This window comes from Ranitomeya variabilis, chromosome 4 (assembly GCF_051348905.1).
Source record: "Ranitomeya variabilis isolate aRanVar5 chromosome 4, aRanVar5.hap1, whole genome shotgun sequence".
In the NCBI taxonomy this organism is placed as follows: Eukaryota; Metazoa; Chordata; class Amphibia; order Anura; family Dendrobatidae; genus Ranitomeya; species Ranitomeya variabilis.
In genome coordinates this window covers 774,407,770-774,426,730 of record NC_135235.1, presented here as the reverse complement: position 1 = coordinate 774,426,730, position 18,961 = coordinate 774,407,770, and the positions used below count along the sequence as shown (strand labels likewise).

Here is an 18,961-nt window from a genome sequence, read left to right as displayed (position 1 = left end):
ATGGAGCATCATGTGCGGCCATTATACAGTATGGAGCATCATGTGCAGTTAGTAGACAGTATGGAGCATCATGTGCGGTCATTATACAGTATGGAGCATCATGTGTGGTCATTATACAATATGGAGCATCATGTGCAGCCAGTATACAGTATGGAGCATCATGTGCGGTCATTATACAGTATGGAGCATCATGTGCGGTCATTATACAGTATGGAGCATCATGTGCGGCCATTATACAGTATGGGGCATCATGTGCGGTCATTATACAGTATGGGGCATCATGTGCGGTCATTATACAGTATGGAGCATCATGTGCAGTCATTATACAGTATGGAGCATCATGTGCGGCCATTATACAGTATGGGGCATCATGTGCGGTCATTATACAGTATGGAGCATCATGTGCAGTCATTATACAGTATGGAGCATCATGTGCGGTCATTATACAGTATGGAGCATCATGTGCGGTCATTATACAGTATGGAGCATCATGTGCGGTCATTATACAGTATGGAGCATCATGTGTGGCCATTATACAGTATGGAGCATCATGTGTGGTCATTATACAGTATGGAGCATCATGTGCGGTCATTATACAGTATGGAGCATCATGTGCGGTCATTATACAGTATGGAGCATCATGTGCGGCCATTATACAGTATGGAGCATCATGTGCAGTTAGTATACAGTATGGAGCATCATGTGCGGTCATTATACAGTATGGAGCATCATGTGTGGTCATTATACAATATGGAGCATCATGTGCAGCCAGTATACAGTATGGAGCATCATGTGCGGTCATTATACAGTATGGAGCATCATGTGCGGTCATTATACAGTATGGAGCATCATGTGCGGCCATTATACAGTATGGGGCATCATGTGCGGTCATTATACAGTATGGGGCGTCATGTGCGGTCATTATACAGTATGTAGCATCATGTGCAGTCATTATACAGTATGGAGCATCATGTGCGGCCATTATACAGTATGGGGCATCATGTGCGGTCATTATACAGTATGGAGCATCATGTGCAGTCATTATACAGTATGGAGCATCATGTGCGGTCATTATACAGTATGGAGCATCATGTGCGGTCATTATACAGTATGGAGCATCATGTGCGGTCATTATACAGTATGGAGCATCATGTGTGGCCATTAACCAGTATGGAGCATCATGTGTGGTCATTATACAGTATGGAGCATCATGTGCGGTCATTATACAGTATGGAGCATCATGTGCGGTCATTATACAGTATGGAGCATCATGTGCGGCCATTATACAGTATGGAGCATCATGTGCAGTTAGTATACAGTATGGAGCATCATGTGCGGTCATTATACAGTATGGAGCATCATGTGTGGTCATTATACAATATGGAGCATCATGTGCAGCCAGTATACAGTATGGAGCATCATGTGCGGTCATTATACAGTATGGAGCATCATGTGCGGTCATTATACAGTATGGAGCATCATGTGCGGCCATTATACAGTATGGGGCATCATGTGCGGTCATTATACAGTATGGGGCATCATGTGCGGTCATTATACAGTATGGAGCATCATGTGCAGTCATTATACAGTATGGAGCATCATGTGCGGCCATTATACAGTATGGGGCATCATGTGCGGTCATTATACAGTATGGAGCATCATGTGCAGTCATTATACAGTATGGAGCATCATGTGCGGTCATTATACAGTATGAAGCATCATGTGCGGTCATTATACAGTATGGAGCATCATGTGCGGTCATTATACAGTATGGAGCATCATGTGTGGCCATTATACAGTATGGAGCATCATGTGTGGTCATTATACAGTATGGAGCATCATGTGCGGTCATTATACAGTATGGAGCATCATGTGCGGTCATTATACAGTATGGAGCATCATGTGCGGCCATTATACAGTATGGAGCATCATGTGCAGTTAGTATACAGTATGGAGCATCATGTGCGGTCATTATACAGTATGGAGCATCATGTGTGGTCATTATACAATATGGAGCATCATGTGCAGCCAGTATACAGTATGGAGCATCATGTGCGGTCATTATACAGTATGGAGCATCATGTGCGGTCATTATACAGTATGGAGCATCATGTGTGGTCATTATACAATATGGAGCATCATGTGCAGCCAGTATACAATATGGAGCATCATGTGCGGTCATTATACAGTATGGAGCATCATGTGCGGCCATTATACAGTATGGGGCATCATGTGCGGTCATTATACAGTATGGGGCATCATGTGCGGTCATTATACAGTATGGAGCATCATGTGCAGTCATTATACAGTATGGAGCATCATGTGCGGCCATTATACAGTATGGGGCATCATGTGCGGTCATTATACAGTATGGAGCATCATGTGCAGTCATTATACAGTATGGAGCATCATGTGCGGTCATTATACAGTATGGAGCATCATGTGCGGTCATTATACAGTATGGAGCATCATGTGCGGTCATTATACAGTATGGAGCATCATGTGTGGCCATTATACAGTATGGAGCATCATGTGTGGTCATTATACAGTATGGAGCATCATGTGCGGTCATTATACAGTATGGAGCATCATGTGCGGTCATTATACAGTATGGAGCATCATGTGCGGCCATTATACAGTATGGAGCATCATGTGCAGTTAGTATACAGTATGGAGCATCATGTGCGGTCATTATACAGTATGGAGCATCATGTGTGGTCATTATACAATATGGAGCATCATGTGCAACCAGTATACAGTATGGAGCATCATGTGCGGTCATTATACAGTATGGAGCATCATGTGCGGTCATTATACAGTATGGAGCATCATGTGCGGCCATTATACAGTATGGGGCATCATGTGCGGTCATTATACAGTATGGGGCATCATGTGCGGTCATTATACAGTATGGAGCATCATGTGCAGTCATTATACAGTATGGAGCATCATGTGCGGCCATTATACAGTATGGGGCATCATGTGCGGTCATTATACAGTATGGAGCATCATGTGCGGTCATTATACAGTATGGAGCATCATGTGCGGTCATTATACAGTATGGAGCATCATGTGCAGTCATTATACAGTATGGAGCATCATGTGCGGTCATTATACAGTATGGAGCATCATGTGTGGCCATTATACAGTATGGAGCATCATGTGTGGTCATTATACAGTATGGAGCATCATGTGCGGTCATTATACAGTATGGAGCATCATGTGCGGTCATTATACAGTATGGAGCATCATGTGCGGCCATTATACAGTATGGAGCATCATGTGCAGTTAGTATACAGTATGGAGCATCATGTGCGGTCATTATACAGTATGGAGCATCATGTGTGGTCATTATACAATATGGAGCATCATGTGCAGCCAGTATACAGTATGGAGCATCATGTGTGGCCATTATACAGTATGGAGCATCATGTGCGGTCATTATACAGTATGGAGCATCATGTGCGGTCATTATACAGTATGGACCATCATGTGTGGTCATTATACAGTATGGAGCATCATGTGCGGTCATTATACAGTATGGAGCATCATGTGCGGTCATTATACAGTATGGAGCATCATGTGCGGTCATTATACAGTATGGAGCATCATGTGCGGTCATTATACAGTATGGAGCATCATGTGCGGTCATTATACAGTATGGACCATCATGTGTGGTCATTATACAGTATGGAGCATCATGTGCGGTCATTATACAGTATGGAGCATCATGTGCGGTCATTATACAGTATGGAGCATCATGTGCGGCCATTATACAGTATGGGGCATCATGTGCGGTCATTATACAGTATGGGGCATCATGTGCGGTCATTATACAGTATGGAGCATCATGTGCAGTCATTATACAGTATGGAGCATCATGTGCGGCCATTATACAGTATGGGGCATCATGTGCGGTCATTATACAGTATGGAGCATCATGTGCAGTCATTATACAGTATGGAGCATCATGTGCGGTCATTATACAGTATGGAGCATCATGTGCAGTCATTATACAGTATGGAGCATCATGTGCGGTCATTATACAGTATGGAGCATCATGTGTGGCCATTATACAGTATGGAGCATCATGTGTGGTCATTATACAGTATGGAGCATCATGTGCGGTCATTATACAGTATGGAGCATCATGTGCGGTCATTATACAGTATGGAGCATCATGTGCGGCCATTATACAGTATGGAGCATCATGTGCAGTTAGTATACAGTATGGAGCATCATGTGCGGTCATTATACAGTATGGAGCATCATGTGTGGTCATTATACAATATGGAGCATCATGTGCAGCCAGTATACAGTATGGAGCATCATGTGCGGTCATTATACAGTATGGAGCATCATGTGCGGTCATTATACAGTATGGAGCATCATGTGTGGTCATTATACAATATGGAGCATCATGTGCAGCCAGTATACAATATGGAGCATCATGTGCGGTCATTATACAGTATGGAGCATCATGTGCGGCCATTATACAGTATGGGGCATCATGTGCGGTCATTATACAGTATGGGGCATCATGTGCGGTCATTATACAGTATGGAGCATCATGTGCGGCCATTATACAGTATGGGGCATCATGTGCGGTCATTATACAGTATGGAGCATCATGTGCAGTCATTATACAGTATGGAGCATCATGTGCGGTCATTATACAGTATGGAGCATCATGTGCGGTCATTATACAGTATGGAGCATCATGTGCGGTCATTATACAGTATGGAGCACTGTGTGGCCATATTTTTTTGTTTATAACTATTGTATATGAAACAGTGTGATCAGCAGTGCTAAATGGGTGTGGTTGGGACGTGGATATGGGTGTGACTAATTATGAATGGGTGTGGCCAGAGGCGTGGCCTAAAATTTGCCTCTTTCCCATCTTCAAAAGTTGGGAGGTATGCTGACGCATGCGTCAAAAAACGCAAGTGCAACCATGTCCATGCGCCCCCATGTTAAATATAGGGACGCATGACACATGCGGGGACGCTGCAGCACCCGACGCTGCGGCGCCGAACGCAAATGTGAACGTAGCCTTAGTCTCTGCTTGGCTCTGTCTCCTGCAGTTTGTGGCCTGTCCGAGGCTCCAGTGTTTCATGGGGCAGCGCAGAGGTCACTAATCAGTGTGAGTCTGTGGGAGCCTCGTTCTGGCCTCGTTCTCACTCTCAGGCTATGTGCACACAGTGCGGATTGGCCGCTGCGGATCTGCAGCTGTTTTCCATCTGGTTTATAGTGCCATGTAAACCTATGGAAAACCAAATCCACAGTGCACATGGTGCGGAAACGCTGCATTGTATTTTTCGTAGCATGTCAATTCTATTTGCAGATTCCGCAGCATTTTACACCTGCTCCTGTATAGGATTCCGCAGGTGGTAAAACGCAGGTGAAATCTGCACAAAAAACACAGGAAATCCGCAGTAAATCCGCAACAAAGTGCACATAGCCTCATAGTCTTACATTGAGCGCTTGTGACATAGCTTCTAACTTCTGGCCTGTCAGAAGCTGCGCTCACAAGTTTGAGCAGCGGCACTGCAGCAGTGCCCCAAAATACTGAATACGCCAGAGGATGAGTAAATGTCCATCATACTATGTATAAGGAAGCTGTGGGCCCATCATACTGTGTATACGGGAGCTGTAAGCCCATCATACTGTGTATAAGGGAGCTGTGAGTCCATCATACTGTGTATAAGGGAGCTGCGGGCCCATCATACTGTGTATAAGGGAGCTGCGGGCCCATCATACTGTGTATAAGGGAGCTGCGGGCCCATCATATTGTGTATAAGGGAGCTGCGGGCCCATCATACTGTGTATAAGGGAGCTGCGGGCCAATCATACTGTGTATAAGGGAGCTGCGGGTCCATCATACTGTGTATAAGGAAGCTGTGGCCCCATCATACTGTGTATAAGGAAGCTGTGGCCCCATCATACTGTGTATAAGGAAGCTGTGGCCCCATCATACTGTGTATAAGGGAGCTGCGGGCCCATCATACTGTGTATAAGGAAGCTGTGGGCCCATCATACTGTGTATAAGGAAGCTGTGGGCCCATCATACTGTGTACAGGGGAACTGTGAGGGACATCATACTGTTTGACGGGAGCTGCCGGCCCATCATACTGTGTATAAGGGAGCTGCGGGCCCATCATACTGTGTATAAGGGAGCTGCGGGCCAATCATACTATATATAAGGGAGCTGTGGGCCCATCATACTGTGTACAGGGGAACGGTGAGGGACATCATACTGTTTGACGGGAGCTGCCGGCCCATCATACTGGGTATAGGAAACTGTGAAGGCATATTGTGCATATGGGTGCTGTTGGCCCATTACACTGTATATAGGGGAGCTCTAGGGGGCATTATACTTTCTATAGTGGAGTTCTGTCAGCATTATACTGTGTATAGGGGAGCATTGGGCTCATTATCTATAGGGGAGCAGTGGGAACATCATACTGTGTAAATAGGGGAGAAGTGGGAACATCATACTGTGTAGAGGGGAGCAGTGAGAACATCATACTGTGTATCGGGGAGTTATAGAATCACCATACTGTGTATAGGAGAGCTGTAGGGGCATTATACTGTGTATAGGGAAGCTTTAAGCTCACCATACTGTGTATAATGGAGCAGTACATGAGGGAACTTAGGGGACATTATTAAATGTTAAGTGGGCACTTAAGCATCATTGTTATAGGGACACTCAGAGTATTGTGACCATCAAAGTTGCATATGGTCACAATATGGCGGTAAAATCAATGTTCGTTTTTGTATATAGATTTATTTTCAATAACAGTGCGGTCATATTCTGAGGTTCCCCTATATTCACAACTAGAGTGCGCAACCGTAGCTGTAATCAGAGTTAGCAGGTTAGGGGCCCACTCAGATGTTTCGCCCCCCCTAAGTTGAAACCCTAGCTACACCTCTGATTCTAGCAGTCTCAGTAGTGAATGTGCTAGAATGTAGGGGCTCCTGTCAGGTCCTCTCAGCAGCCCATACATTCTAGCTGCTGCCTCACTGCTGGAAACACTAGACGCCCCGGAACGACTGAGGTAAGTATAAAAAACATTTTTATTTTTGTTTTTTTAAATGGGTGAGGTGGGTGAGAGTGAGACTGCAGATGATGAAGTGTGTTTAAGGGGGCACTGCGCATGATGAAATGAAAGGGGGCTGCAGATGATGAAGTGTGGTTGAGGGGGCACTGCGCATGATGAAATGATAGTGGACTGCAGATGAAGTGTGTTTAAGGGGGCACTGCGCATGATGAAATGATAGGGGGCTGCAGATGATGAAGTGTGTTTGAGGGGGCACTGCGCATGATGAAATGATAGGGGGCTGCAGATGATGAAGTGTGTTTGAGGGGGCACTGCGCATGATGAAATGATAGGGGGCTGCAGATGATGAAGTGTGTTTGAGGGGGCACTGCGCATGATGAAATGATAGGGGGCTGCAGATGATGAAGTGTGTTTGAGGGGGCACTGCGCATGATGAAATGATAGGGGGCTGCAGATGATGAAGTGTGGTTGAGGGGGTACTGCGCATGATGAAATGATAGTGGGCTGCAGATGAAGTGTGTTTAAGGGGGCACTGCACATGATGAAATGATAGGGGGCTGCAGATGATGAAGTGTGGTTGAGGGGGTACTGCACATGATGAAATGATAGTGGGCTGCAGATGAAGTGTGTTTAAGGGGGCACCGCACATGATGAAATGATAGGGGGCTGCAGATGATGAAGTGTGGTTGAGGGGGTACTGCACATGATGAAATGATAGTGGGCTGCAGATGAAGTGTGTTTAAGGGGGCACTGCACATGATGAAATGATAGGGGGCTGCAGATGATGAAGTGTGGTTGAGGGGGTACTGCGCATGATGAAATGATAGTGGGCTGCACATGAAGTGTGTTTAAGGGGGCACTGCGCATGATGAAATGATATTGGGCTGCAGATGATGAAGTGTGTTTGAGGGGGCACTGCGCATGATGAAATGATAGGGGGCTGCAGATGATGAAGTGTGTTTGAGGGGGCACTGCACATGATGAAATGATAGTGGGCTGCAGATGATGAAGTGTGGTTGAGGGGGCACTGCGCATGATAAAATGATAGGGGGCTACAGATGATGAAGTGTGTTTAAGGGGGCACTGCGCATGATGAAATTATAGGGGGCTGCAGATGATGAAGTGCGTTTGAGGGGGCACTGTGCATGATGAAATGAAAGGGGGCTGCAGATGATGAAGTGTGGTTGAGGGGGCACTGCGCATGATGAAATGATAGGGGGCTGCAGATGATGAAGTGTGGTTGAGGGGGCACTGCGCATGATGAAATGATAGAGGGCTGCAGATGATGAAGTGTGGTTGAGGGGGCACTGCGCATGATGAAATGATAGGGGGCTGCAGATGATGAAGTGTGTTTGAGGGGGCACTGCGCATGATGAAATGATAGAGGGCTGCAGATGATGAAGTGTGGTTGAGGGGGTACTGCACATGATGAAATGATAGGGGGCTGCAAATGATGAAGTGGGGGTGATGGGGACTGCAGATAATGAAGTGGGGGTGATGAGGACTGCAGATAATGAAGTGGGGGTGATGGGGACTGCAGATGATGAATTGTGTTTGAGGGGTTACTGCACATGATGAAATGATAGGGGGCTGCAAATGATAAAGTAAGGGGGACTGCATATGAAGTGAAGGGGGATAGGGGACTAAATGATGAAGTAAGGTGGACTGCAAATGATGAAGTGAGGGTGATGGGGACTGCATGCACATCAAGTGAGTGTGAGGGACGGTGGACAGCAATTGAATTGTAGGTGGGGGTGGGGAGAGGCAATGGTGTATTGAAGGTGGGGAGAGCAAATAATGATTTTTGAGGGTGGGGAAGAGCAGTTGATAATGAATAGAGGGTGGGAGAGAGAGAAGACATGACAATGAATTGAGGCAGAAGGGGCATGTAACTATAATGAATCGGAGTTAGGGTTAGAGCGGGAGGTACATAGTGGGATCGTTGAGGATAAAGTGACTGGAAATAAATTGGGAGAGAGTACAGGTGCTAATTAATTTATATATTAAATGGGGAAAGTGGCTATGTATAGCTAGAAGGGGCTCAGTGGCGTATTATAATTTATATTTGGAATGGTGGGTTGCATAATAACCAATTACAGTATATATTAATGGTGGGTGAATGTCTGTATTCAGATGTGTAGTGTAGAAGAAAGGAAAAAAGTGGGGAATGTGCTCTGGAAGCGGTGCTCTAGATAACTGTGTTATTTTATGCAGAGACGAGTCCTGGCTGAAAGAAGTGATGGCGGTCTGTGCTGGATTAAAAAGAAGCGCAAAGATGAAGGACTTCAGCTAGAGACATCACTGGTGAGTCAGTATGTTACCTGTACACTGACACCATACACTATATACTGTATAGAGCTCCTGTGTATCATGTCACTAGTGATCCCTGTATTACCTATACACTGACACCATACACTGTATACTGTATACAGAGCTCCTGTGTATAATGTCACTGGTGATCACTATATTATCTGTTCACTAAACACTATATACAGAGCTCCTGTGTATAATGTCACTAGTGATCACTGTATTACATGTACACTGACACTATATATAGAGCTCCTGTGTATAATGTCACTGGTGATCCCTGTATTACCTGTACACTGACACTATATATAGAGCTCCTGTGTATAATGGCATCGGTGACCACTGTATTACCTGTACACAGACACTGCATACTAAGTACAGATCTCCTATGTATAATAGCACTTATGGTGATAGTATTTTTTTTTTTATTAATGATCAGTATTGTACTATTCAGTCACAATGTGGTGGTAATATGTTGTCCGTCCATGGTGTGGCGGTATTTGTTCCTTGTACGTGCTATTATTCGGTCACCGTGTGCTGGTAATATGTGGTCTGGTCATGTTGTGTTGGTATTTGTTCCTTGTATGTAGTTGGTCACCATGTGGTGGTAATATGTGGTCTCTACATGCTGCGGTGGTATTTGTCCCTTGTATGCGATATTGTTCGGTCACTGTGGTGGTAATATGTGGTCTGCACATGGTGTGGCAGTATTTATTCCTTGTAGATAGTATTATAGGTCACTATGTGGTGATAATGTGGTGTCTGGTCATGGTGTTGTGTTATTTGTCCCTTGTATGTGGAATTATTGGTCATTTGAAAAATTGAAAAATAAATAAAAATATACCTAAATTGTATTGCGTATTTTAACAAATGTTTAATAAGTTAGAGTAGAGTAGGGCCCGGCCAAAAGAGTCTACCTTGTCATCGTGGCAGATTAAAAAAACCTTTTGGCCAAAACAAAATCTGCTGGCTATGTGTGTGATCTGGTGATGGGAACTGTTAACCCCTTCATGACCCAGCCTATTTTGGCCTTAATGACCTTGCCGTTTTTTGCAATTCTGACCAGTGTCCCTTTATGAGGTAATAACTCAGGAACGCTTCAACGGATCCTAGCGGTTCTGAGATTGTTTTTTCGTAACATATTGGGCTTCATGTTAGTGGTAAATTTAGGTCGATAATTTCTGAGTTTATTTCACATTTTTAATTTTTATTCTGTTAAACCAGAGAGTTATGTGACACAAGATAGTTAATAAATAACGTTTCCCACATGTCTACTTTACATCAGCACAATTTTGGAAACAAATTTTTTTTTTGCTAGGAAGTTATAAGGGTTAAAATTTGACCAGTGATTTCTCATTTTTACAACAAAATTTACAAAACCATTTTTTTTAGGGACCACCTCACATTTGAAGTCATTTTGAGGGTTCTATATGGCTGAAAATACCCAAAAGTGACACCATTCTAAAAACTGCACCCCTCAAGGTGCTCAAAGCCACATTCAAGAAGTTTATTAACCCTTCAGGTGTTTCACAGCAGCAGAAGCAACATGGAAGTAAAAAATGAACATTTAACTTTTTAGTCACAAAAATGATATTTTAGCAACAATTTTTTTATTTTCCCAAGGGTAAAAGGAGAAACTGGACCACGGATGTTGTTGTCCAAATTGTCCTGAGTACGCCGATACCTCATATGTGGGGGTAAACCACTGTTTGGGAGCACGGCAGGGCTCGGAAGGGAAGGAGCGCCATTTGACTTTTTCAATGAAAAATTGGCTCCAATCTTTAGCGGACAACATGTTGCGTTTGGAGAGCCCCCGTGTGCCTAAACATTGGAGCTCCCCCACACGTGACCCCATTTTGGAAACTAGACCCCCCAAGGAACTTATCTAGAAGCATAGTGAGCACTTTAAACCCCCAGGTGCTTCACAAATTGATCCGTAAAAATGAAAAAGTACTTTTTTTTCACAAAAAAATTATTTTAGCCTCAATTTTTTCATTTTCACATGGGCAACAGGATAAAATGGATCCTAAATTTTGTTGGGCAAATTCTCCTGAGTATGCCGATACCTCATATGTGGGGGTAAACCACTGTTTGGGCACATGGTAAGGCTCGGAAGGGAAGGAGCGCCATTTGACTTTTTGAATGAAAAATTATCTCCATCGTTAGCGGACACCATGTCGCGTTTGGAGAGCCCCTGTGTGACTAAACATTGGAGCTCCTCCACAAGTGACCCCATTTTGGAAACTAGACCCCCCAAGGAACTTATCTAGAGGCATAGTGAGCACTTTAAACCCCCAGGTGCTTCACAAATTGATCCGCAAAAATGAAAAACTACTACCGTGAAAATAAAAAATAATTTTTCTTTCCTCAAAAATGATTTTTAGCCCAGAATTTTTTATTTTCCCAAGGATAATAGGAGAAATTGGACCCCAAATGTTGTTGTCCAGTTTGTCCTGAGTACGATGATACCCCATATGTGGGGGTAAATCACTGTTTGGGCGCACGGCAGGGCTCGGAAGGGAAGGCATGCCATTTGGCTTTTTGAATGGAAAATTAGCTCCAATCATTAGCGGACACCATGTCGCGTTTGGAGAGCCCCTGTGTGCCTAAACATTGGAGCTCCCGCACAAGTGACCCCATTTAGGAAACTAGACCTCCCAAGGAACTTATCTAGATGTGTGGTGAGCACTTTGAACCCCCAAGTGCTTCACAGAAGTTTATAACGCAGAGCCGTGAAAATAAAAAATAATTGTTCTTTCCTCAAAAAATTATGTTTTAGCAAGTAATTTTTTATTTTTGCAAGGGTAACAGGAGAAATTGGACCCCAACAGTTGTTGCCCAGTTTGTCCTGAGTACGCTGGTACCCCATATGTGGGGGTAAACCACTGTTTGGGCGCACGTCGGGGCTTGGAAGGGAGGGAGCACCATTTGACTTTTTGAACGCAAGATTGGCTGGAATCAATGGTGGCGCCATGTTGCGTTTGGAGACCCCTGATGTGCCTAAACAGTGGAAGCCCCTCAATTCTAACTTCAACACTAACCCCAACACACCCCTAATCCTAATCCCAACTGTAGCCATAACCCTAATCACAACCCTAACCCCAACACACCCCTAACCACAACCCTAACCCCAACACACCCGTAACCCTAATTCCAACCCTAATCCTAACCCTAATCCCAACCCTAACCCTAATCCCAACCCTAACCACAACTGTAACCCCAACACACCCCTAACCCTATCCGTAACCCTAACCACAAGCCTAATCTTAACCCTATTTCCAACCCTAGCCCTAATTCCAACCCTAACCCTAAGGGTATGTGCCCACGTTGCGGATTCGTGTAAGATTTTTCCGCACGATTTTTGAAAAATCTGCAGGTAAAAGGCACTGCGTTTTACCTGCGGATTTACAGCGGATTTCCAGTGTTTTTTTGTGCGGATTTCACCTGCGGATTCCTATTGAGGAACAGGTGTAAAACGCTGCGGAATCCGCACAAAGAATTGACATGCTGCGGAAAATACAACGCAGCGTTTCTGCACGGAATTTTCCGCACCATGGGCACAGCGGATTTGGTTTTCCATAGGTGTACATGGTACTGTAAACCTGATGGAAAACTGCTTCGAATTCGCAGTGGCCAATCCGCTGTGGATCCGCGGCCAATCCGCTGCGGATCCGCGGCCAATCCGCTGCGGATCCGCGGCCGATCCGCTGCAGATCCGCAGCCAAATCCGCACTGTGTGCACATGCCATAACCCTACCCGTAACCCTAACCCTACCCCTAGTTCTAACCCTAGTTCTAACCCTAACCCTAGTGGAAAAAGAAAAAAAAAATGTTTTCTTTATTTTATTATTGTCCCTACCTATGGGGGTGATAAAGGGGGGGGTTTATTTATTATTTATTTTATTTTGATCGCTGTGATAGAATCTACCACAGCGATCAAAATGTACTTTGTAATGAATCTGCCGGCCGGCAGATTCGGCGGGCGCACTGAGCATGCGCCCGCCATTTTGGAAGATGGCGGCGCCCATGGAGGAGGCGGACCGACACCGGGAGCCTCGGTGAGTATAAGGGGGGGGAGATCGGGGCACGGGAGGGCGTCGGAACACGGGGGGTGACATAGGAGCACGGGGGGAGCGGACAGGAGGATGGGGGAGCGGAGCACAGGACGGAGGGGACTACGGGACAGATCGGTGGCTTGGGGGGGCGATCGGTGGGGTGGGGGGGGTCACTTCAGTATTTCCAGCCATGGCCGATGATATTGCAGCATCGGCCATGGCTGGATTGTAATATTTCACCAGTTTTTTAGGTGAAATATTACAAATCGCTCTGATTGGCAGTTTCACTTTCAACAGCCAATCAGAGCGATCGTAGCCACGGGGGGGGGGGAGGGGGGTGAAGTACCACTCCCCCTGTCCCTGCAGATCGGGTGAAATCGGAGTTAACCCTTTCACCCGCTCTGCAGCGACGCGATCATTCCATGACGCCACATAGGCGTCACAGGTCGGATTGGCACGGGTTTTCATGACGCCTACGTGGCGTCATGGGTCGGGAAGGGGTTAATGTGTGATTGGTGAGAAGTGGAGTTTTTCCAAGAGTCAGCGGTGGTGCTGTAGACAGTTCGAGGGTTGGAGGCGGGGCTGGGGTGGAGCCTGGGCGGAGTCTTAAGGGGGCCCTGAAAATGTTGCCAGTATGGGGCCCCGAAATTTCTAGTGGCAGCCCTGTGCACACGGCCTAATGGTCCCTAGGATCATGTGACGTAATGCAGGCGAAACCCCGCCCACCCATACTATAAACTCCGCCCACCTGGTAGGAACTAATTAAATGATTAGTAGGCGGAGTCACTTCTGCTTCATTCCGGGATTTTACTCCCAGTGAGAGGCAGTCAGAGAGTTGTAGGATCCCGGAGCTGCAGTGTGAGGAGAGCACGGACACTGCGCAGGCGCACAGGACACTGACGTCACCGCTCACTGGGCGTCACTCCTTTCCTCCGGCCCGCCCCCTTCTCACCATTAGAGGCTGTGGGATCCCGGAGCTGCAGTGTGAGGAGAGCACGGACACTGCGCAGGCGCACAGGACACTGACGTCACCGCTCACTGGGCGTCACTCCTTTCCTCCGGCCCGCCCCCTTCTCACCATTAGAGGCTGTGGGATCCCGGAGCTGCAGTGAGGGGAGGACGGACACTGCGCAGGCGCACAGGACACTGACGTCACCGCTCACTGGGCGTCACTCCTTTCCTCCGGCCCGCCCCCTTCTCACCATTAGAGGCTGTGGGATCCCGGAGCTGCAGTGAGGGGAGGACGGACACTGCGCAGGCGCACAGGACACTGACGTCACCGCTCACTGGGCGTCACTCCTTTCCTCCGGCCCGCCCCCTTCTCACCATTAGAGGCTGTGGGATCCCGGAGCTGCAGTGAGGGGAGGACGGACACTGCGCAGGCGCACAGGACACTGACGTCACCGCTCACTGGGCGTCACTCCTTTCCTCCGGCCCGCCCCCTTCTCATCATTAGAGGCTGTAGGATCCCGGAGCTGCAGTGTGAGGAGAGCACGGACACTGCGCAGGCGCACAGGAGACTGACGTCACCGCTCACTGGGCGTCACTCCTTTCCTCCAGCCCGCCCCCTTCTCACCATTAGAGGCTGTAGGATCCCGGAGCTGCTGTGTGAGGAGAGGGGATACACTGCGCAGGCGCACAGGACACTGAGCGCGGCACAGAGTGGATCCCTAGTAAATATTGAGGTCACACTGTGTGATCGCGTGTTTGTGCCGATGTCATTCATCCGAAACACCGCCCACCTAAGACAAAAGCCACACCCACTTGCTAGTAACCAATCAACTGGATGAGTGGGTGGAGTTTTGCGCGAGTGGGCGGGGTTATACCTGCTTAACGTTGGGATTTTTCAGCGGCTCCTGTCAGTGAGCGGCAGCTGAGGCGGTGAGTGACCGTGCGGGGGACGCCGGGTGTGCGGGGGGCTGAGGCGGTGAGTGACCGTGCGGGGGGCGCCGGGTGTGCGGGGGACGCCGGGTGTGCGGGGGGCTGAGGCGGTGAGTGACCGTGCGGGGGGCGCCGGGTGTGCGGGGGACGCCGGGTGTGCGGGGGACGCCGGGTGTGCGGGGGGACGGTGTCACTGTGCAGGGGGCGCCGGGTGTGCGGGGGACGCCGGGTGTGCGGGGGGACGGTGTCACTGTGCAGGGGGCGCCGAGTGTGCGGTGGACGCCGTGTGTGCGGGGTGACGCCGTGTGTGCGGGGTGACGCCGGCTGTGCGGGTGACACCGTGTGTGTTCAGGTGACGCCGTGTGTGTTCAGGTGACACCGTGTGTGCGGGGTGACACCGGCTGTGCGGGTGACGCCGTGTGTGTTCAGGTGACGCCGTGTGTGTTCAGGTGACACCGTGTGTGGGGTGACGCCGTGTGTGTTCAGGTGACGCCGTGTGTGTTCAGGTGACACCGTGTGTGCGGGGTGACGCCGGCTGTGCGGGTGACACCGTCTGTGTTCAGGTGACACCGTGTGTGGGGTGACGCCGTGTGTGTTCAGGTGACGCCGGGTGTGCGGGGTGCGCGGGTGACGCCGTGTGTGCGCGGGGTGACGCCGTGTGTGCGCGGGGTGACGCCGTGTGTGCGCGGGGTGACGCCGTGTGTGCGCGGGGGGACGCCGTGTGTGCGCGGGGGGATGCCGTGTGTGCGCGGGGGGATACCGTGTGCGCGGGGGGATACCGTGTGCTCTGGTGACGCCGGCTGTGCGGGGTGACGCCGGCTGTGCGGGGTGACGCCGTGTGTGTTCAGGTGACGCCGTGTGTGTTCAGGTGACGCCGTGTGTGTTCAGGTGACGCCGTGTGTGTTCAGGTGACACCGTGTGTGCGGGGTGACGCCGTGTGTGTTCAGGTGACGCCGTGTGTGTTCAGGTGACGCCGTGTGTGTTCAGGTGACACCGTGTGTGCGGGGTGACGCCGGCTGTGCGGGTGACACCGTCTGTGTTCAGGTGACACCGTGTGTGGGGTGACGCCGTGTGTGTTCAGGTGACGCCGGGTGTGCGGGGTGCGCGGGGTGACGCCGTGTGTGCGCGGGGTGACGCCGTGTGTGCGCGGGGTGACGCCGTGTGTGCGCGGGGTGACGCCGTGTGTGCGCGGGGTGACGCCGTGTGTGCGCGGGGGGACGCCGTGTGTGCGCGGGGGGATACCGTGTGCGCGCGGGGGGATACCGTGTGCGCGCGGGGGGATACCGTGTGCGCGGGGGGATACCGTGTGCTCTGGTGACGCCGTGTGTGCGGGGTGACGCCGGCTGTGCGGGGTGACGCCGTGTGTGTTCAGGTGACGCCGTGTGTGTTCAGGTGACACCGTGTGTGCGGGGTGACGCCGTGTGTGTTCAGGTGACGCCGTGTGCGTTCAGGTGACGCCGTGTGTGCGGGGGGACGCCGTGTGTGCGGGGGGACGCCGTGTGTGTTCAGGTGACGCCGTGTGTGTTCAGGTGACACCGTGTGTGCGGGGTGACGCCGGCTGTGCGGGTGACACCGTGTGTGTTCAGGTGACTGTGTGTTCAGGGGACGCCGTGTGTGTTCAGGGGACGCCGTGTGTGTGTTCAGGGGACGCCGTGTGTGTGTTCAGGGGACGCCGTGTGTGTTCAGGGGACGCCGTGTGTGTTCAGGGGACGCCGTGTGTGTTCAGGGGACGCCGTGTGTGTTCAGGGGACGCCGTGTGTGTTCAGGGGACGCCGGCTGTGCGGGGTGACGCCGGCTGTGCGGGTGACACCGTCTGTGTTCAGGTGACGCCGTGTGTGTTCAGGTGACACCGTGTGTGGGGTGACGCCGTGTGTGTTCAGGTGACGCCGGGTGTGCGGTGTGCGCGGGGGGATACCGTGTGCGCGGGGGGATACCGTGTGCGCGGGGGGATACCGTGTGCTCTGGTGACGCCGTGTGTGCTCTGGTGACGCCGGCTGTGCGGGGTGACACCGTGTGTGTTCAGGTGACGCCGTGTGTGTTCAGGTGACGCCGGCTGTGCGGGTGACGCCGGCTGTGCGGGTGACACCGTGTGTGTTCAGGTGACGCCGTGTGTGTGCGGGGTGATGCCGTGTGTGCGGGGTGATGCCGTGTGTGCGGGGTGATGCCGTGTGTGCGGGGGATGCCGTGTGTGCGGGGGGATGCCGTGCGGGGTGACGCCGGCTGTGCGGGTGACGCCGTGTGTGTTCAGGTGACGCCGTGTGTGTTCAGGTGACGCCGTGTGTGTTCAGGTGACGCCGTGTGTGTTCAGGTGACGCCGTGTGTGTTCAGGTGACGCCGTGTGTGTTCAGGTGACGCCGTGTGTGCGGGTGACGGCGTGTGTTTTCAGGTGACGCCGTGTGTGTTCAGGTGACGCCGTGTGTGCGGGGGGACGCCGTGTGTGTTCAGGTGACACCGTGTGTGCGGGGTGACGCCGGCTGTGCGGGTGACACCGTGTGTGTTCAGGTGACACCGTGTGTGTTCAGGTGACGCCGGCTGTGCGGGGTGACGCCGGCTGTGCGGGGTGACGCCGGCTGTGCGGGGTGACGCCGTGTGTGTTCAGGTGACGCCGTGTGTGTTCAGGTGACACCGTGTGTGGGGTGACGCCGTGTGTGTTCAGGTGACGCCGGGTGTGCGGGGTGCGCGGGTGACGCCGTGTGTGCGGGGTGACGCCGTGTGTGCGGGGGGGACGCCGTGTGCGCTGGTGATACCGTGTGCGCGGGGGGATACCGTGTGCTCTGGTGACGCCGTGTGTGCGGGGTGACGCCGGCTGTGCGGGTGACACCGTGTGTGTTCAGGTGACGCCGTGTGTGCGGGGGGACGCCGTGTGTGCGGGGGGACGCCGTGTGTGTTCAGGTGACACCGTGTGTGCGGGGTGACGCCGGCTGTGCGGGTGACACCGTGTGTGTTCAGGTGACGCCGTGTGTGTTCAGGTGACGCCGTGTGTGCGGGGTGACGCCGTGTGTGTTCAGGGGACGCCGTGTGTGTTCAGGTGACGCCGGCTGTGCGGGGTGACGCCGGCTGTGCGGGTGACACCGTCTGTGTTCAGGTGACGCCGTGTGTGTTCAGGTGACGCCGTGTGTGTTCAGGTGACGCCGTGTGTGTTCAGGTGACGCCGTGTGTGTTCAGGTGACGCCGTGTGTGTTCAGGTGACGCCGTGTGTGTTCAGGTGACGCCGTGTGTGCGGGGTGACGCCGTGTGTGTTCAGGTGACGCCGTGTGTGTTCAGGTGACGCCGTGTGTGTTCAGGTGACGCCGTGTGTGTTCAGGTGACGCCGGCTGTGCGGGTGACGCCGTGTGTGTTCAGGTGACGCCGTGTGTGTTCAGGTGACGCCGTGTGTGTTCAGGTGACGCCGTGTGTGTTCAGGTGACGCCGTGTGTGTTCAGGTGACGCCGTGTGTGTTCAGGTGACGCCGTGTGTGTTCAGGTGACGCCGTGTGTGCGGGGTGACGCCGTGTGTGCGGGGGGACGCCGTGTGTGCGGGGGGACACCGTGTGTGTTCAGGTGACACCGTGTGCGGGGTGACGCCGTGTGTGTTCAGGTGACGCCGTGTGTGTTCAGGTGACGCCGTGTGTGTTCAGGTGACGCCGTGTGTGTTCAGGTGACGCCGTGTGTGTTCAGG

The 18,961-nt window shown here is 50.8% G+C and overlaps 1 protein-coding gene across 1 annotated transcript in view; it reads left to right on the top strand.

Moving 5' to 3' along the window:
* The first annotated feature begins 15,186 nt into the window (after positions 1-15,186).
* Positions 15,187-18,961, top strand: part of LOC143766969 (uncharacterized) — a 52,532-nt gene continuing 48,757 nt past the window's right edge. The window contains exon 1 of the mRNA XM_077254994.1: positions 15,187-15,304. The gene's annotated coding sequence lies outside the window, so the exon portion shown is untranslated. The remainder of the gene's footprint in view (positions 15,305-18,961) is intronic.